This window comes from Misgurnus anguillicaudatus, chromosome 12 (genome assembly GCF_027580225.2).
Source record: "Misgurnus anguillicaudatus chromosome 12, ASM2758022v2, whole genome shotgun sequence".
Lineage (NCBI taxonomy): Eukaryota > Metazoa > Chordata > Actinopteri > Cypriniformes > Cobitidae > Misgurnus > Misgurnus anguillicaudatus.
This window is the reverse complement of record NC_073348.2, coordinates 28,947,366-28,951,843: the sequence shown is the minus strand read 5'-3', so window position 1 is coordinate 28,951,843 and position 4,478 is coordinate 28,947,366. Positions and strand designations below refer to the sequence as shown.

The window sequence follows — 4,478 nt, the reverse complement described above, 5'->3', positions numbered from 1 at the left end:
TTCAAATACTTATATCACTGACAACAGTGGTCTGGTCAGGATATTGTCATTTAAAAAGTGAAGTTGCAGCCCTCAACTGATGTTTATGTTGTCATTTTGTGTATTGGCCACCATTTGTGTGATTGCAGTACCAGTTTTAGCCACATGTTTTGTGATTGCAATACCAGTTTTGGCCACAATCCTACATACTGTTCCTTTAATTGTGGTTTATCACACCTGAGTTCAGTTTCTCTAGCCACACCCAGACCTGATTACTGCCACACCTGTTCGCAATCATAAAATCACTTAAATATTGGGTATGCATTGACTTCACTTTTCCACTTGAACACACCGGAACTCGCCCTGTTGAGATGGGAAACGTTCAACAAAATGTCTGGTTTTCATAGCGGCAGCTGCGAAAATTCCAGTAAAACTGACTATTATCAGCTTAAACCATGAATTCTGCTGTCTACCAAAAAATGTCCGGCCATCTGTTTGTCACCTTAAGCTGAAGTTAACTTGGGTTCTGCAGCAGGACAATGATCCAAAACACACCACCAAGTCCACCTCTGAATGGCTGAAGAAAAACAAAACGAAGACTTCGTGGCCTAGTAAAAGTCCTGACCTGAATCTTATTGAGATGCTGTGGCATGACCTTAAAAAGGCGGTTCATGCTCAAACCCCCCCCCCCCAATGTAGCTGAATTACAACAATTCTGCAATGATGATTGGGCCAAAATTCCTCCACGGCAATGTAACAGACTCATTGCAAGTTATCGAAACGCTTGATTGCAGTTGTTGCTGCTAAGGGTGGCCTAACCAGTTATTAGGTTTAGGGGGCATTACTTTCACATCACTGTACGTTACATAAGAGGAAATCACCCTCACAGCTCAGTTTCCAACCCATAAGACACTTTAGCAAAACACAGTTAGACAGCAGTCACGCTGTGCGCTTTCCCTGGATAGAGGGATGGTGAGTTTGTCATTTTTATCAACCTACTGAGTGACTATCACTAAACTATATGAACTATATGTGCTTACAATGCATGCTTGATTTTGTTTGTGTTCTTGCGTAGACATCTGTGTATCAGCTATTCACTACTGCAACTATTCATATTACTGATCAAGTGTAATATATTTCTTTACCTCATCAATCAATACATAAGATCATGAGGTTAATTCAAATAATTCAATGCATTAAAATTCTTTGCAGTTTTTCTCTCTGGCGTGTTGTGGGTGGATGCTTCTGTCTTCGATTTTTGGTAATGCAAATGTTCCTATAAATCTGATTTATAGAAATATAAATAATATGGCTTGAAATTTTAACTGTTTTAAGCGATACAGTGTAACATACTGTAGACATATATTATAAATAAATGAATAAAGCTTAAATTGATCAGAGATATATTTTCCATATTTTCCACATCAGAAAACAGTATACTGCTCAGGAAGCTTAAAACGAAGCTGTAAGTAATGTATAGGAATTAATGTTGTTTTGCCGTTTTGTCTTTCTCAGCTTTAGGAACAGTAAACCCCACTACAACTTTTTACTACCATCAAGGAGATTCTGCCAATATCAGCTGCAACTACTTGCCATCAAATAATGCTGATATCATTAAAGTGAGACTTCAAAAAAATACAAATGTATCGTGTTCATACATGCGTGTGAAGTCATGGATTAATCATTCATGTGATGATCATATCAGATTCATTTGGATTCCAGAGACTGATAAAATATTATTTGAGCTGTCAGATCTTCAGATAAATGATACTGGCACATACAACTGTATTGTTACAAGACAGGCACCACCACCTGAAGTGACTCTTAGGGAAGAAATAACAATAATTAATGTTATAGGTAAGTCAGTTGCAGCCTAAAATCATTGAAATCATATTCCTTACAAATGCAACAGGCATGTAAGTTATATCATTTCAGTGTATTTCAATGTTTTACATTGAGACATTAAAAATCTAATTTACTTTCTAAACATCTTTCCTCTTTAGTGTCTCCTGTATTGTTTATGTCCTGTGTGGAGACGTCTAATGGATCACTCATGATTGTCTGTAGCTCTGAGAGATTTTATCCCGCTGCTCTTCAACAGATGTGGATGAGAGATGGAGAAATCATCATTAACTCAAACAACAATGAGATTTACAGCACAAATACAGATGGATCTTTTACACACAAATCTTACCTGGAGTTGCCATCACAAATGTTTAATGAAACAATCTTCACCTGCTGGATAAACCACTCATCCCTAAATGAACCGATCGAGGCAAAATTATCCAGCACTGTCTGTTATGAAACAAGCGGTATAAAACTATTCATGCAGATTTTGCACAAAAATGTATTACATGCACTACTTATTAGTCAAACATTAAATATGCAGTTGAGTGATGGTTTTATTACAAGCCTTTGCAATGTCTTTTTGTTTTTTGTAGATGTGACGTTGACTATGATTGTGGTGGTGTTTGTCGTTTTTGCTGTACTGATTGTATTTGTGATTATTGGAGTTACTGCGGTTACATGTAAATGTTACAGTAAGTTTCAAACATAACTTCAATGTTGCACTAAGCACTCAGGCTTACTTACCATTGAGGTCAGGACAAGCAACGTTGTAAACAAGCAAAATGCAAAAATGTTAACAGATCAGACATTGATAGTACAGTAGGAACAATTAACCCTTAAATCTCCCACACTTAGTATCAGTTCCTGGTTTTATTACATGAGCTCAGTTGTCTATGAATCTGATCCACAAGCAAATAAATTTGTATATATATCACTGTGTGCAATGAATGAATAATCTCTCGTGTTTTTTTTTTCAGAAAGAGCACAACCGCAGTCTGCTGTAGAAGTTGGTGTCACAGCTGACCCTGTCTACCAAGTTAGCCTGCAGTCTTTTCAATTGTATTCATCATTGGGTGATCACCATCCAATCCCATGTAGCCGTAGCCCTAGTGAAGAATGGTTATCTTTAAATACGGACTAAATACATTTTACAATGACAGGTCACTTGAAACTTTTATATTTCCTTTACTAGTACTCATGTCTTTTACCACCATAGAAACTAGGTTTTCATGCAGCACTGCACAGACAACTTGGTGTGGTATGAAAATAAAATATTGCTGATTCACTTCAGCTGCCCAATCAAAAGATAAAGATGATTATCATAAAAGAGGTCTCAGAGTAAACAGTCACTAGTTGAAGATGTTTGCAATGCATCTGAATTTCCATAGGCTTAGATGCAATGTAAGATATTATCACATCACTACATACCAGGCAAATACTGTCATGCTTGTCTCATCTGATCACTTCACTTACCAAAACCTCACCCCGTTTTGTTTAAAGATTAAGGACCTTGCAAGACAATGACACTTTTATCACTTTTTTATCACCTACCACAATGTAAAGGAAATGAAACCAATAGAAGAGCAGTGTGTTATAAATATACCACAATATAATTTTAAAGTAAATTAGTATGCATTGTTTTTCATAATAACATGTTTAATAATTCTCTATAAACACATTCATGTTTCGACATACTGCCATTGTAATAAAATCTGCCAACTGCAGTGACATTTACGTTTGTAGGTCTTTCCTTTTCAGACCTAGATCTTTACTTCCTCTCGCGGTTAAAATAATTCATTGCTTCAGTTTAGCTGCCCAACCACAAAGTGAGGCTGTGATGTTTTTGCTGCAAGACAAACTATAAATAGAGTCAATGGTATCAGTGTTTGAAAAAAAATGGTTCCTAGCTATCACTGAGGTGGATGGAACTCTTTCAAAAAGTTTTTACCTAAAAAGTTCACATTAGTACCTCAAAGGTACATTATGGTATCAAATGTATACATTTATATGCATGAGTTTGACTCACAATGAATAAATCTGTTGTTTATGATGAACTCACAGAGTGCGTGTGTTAGTATTGCAGAAGCAAAACTTATTCTTTTATCATTCTTCACAAAAAGTAAGTAACAGTTCACCATTTAAATTCAGATGAGATACATCAGCCTTACATGCATCATACTTGTAAAACCTCAAACCACCTTTGTTCATCTGATCTGAGGTCAAGTGTACTTTATTTAGGGCATATTGTTATTTAGGAGTGAGTTAAAATTGGTTCCTTCAATAAATGACTCTAAAACACTCCTCTCTTTTCCCCTCGGTTATGAGAAGCTGCTTGTTTTCTGTTTCTAAGATATATTTGTCTGCACGCCACTGCAGACAGACACATCCAGCATCATAGATCAAGGCTTCACTTTCACGTGAGAAACAGAACAACCATCAACAATAACCAAAATGGTAAGAACATGGGTTGTTTGGAAATCCTTAATTCCTATAAGAACATGTATATATTTTTTTTAACTGGACATAAATAATATGTAAGGAAAAATTGACAACGGGCCATTGAATTATTTGAAAATAATGCACACCCACGGTGTTAATGTGGCGCGAAGCGAAGTGTTGTTAAACCACGGTTGTGTGCATTATTAAGTTAA

At 36.2% G+C, this 4,478-nt stretch overlaps 1 long non-coding RNA gene across 1 annotated transcript; it reads left to right on the top strand.

Annotated features, from left to right (window-relative positions):
* Window positions 1-1,985: 1,985 nt before the first annotated feature.
* LOC141369199 (uncharacterized) lies at window positions 1,986-3,637 on the top strand. The gene is made up of 3 exons (XR_012372779.1): window positions 1,986-2,291; window positions 2,421-2,519; window positions 2,805-3,637. It is a non-coding gene; the product is annotated as an uncharacterized lncRNA (long non-coding RNA).
* The last annotated feature ends 841 nt before the right edge of the window (window positions 3,638-4,478 follow it).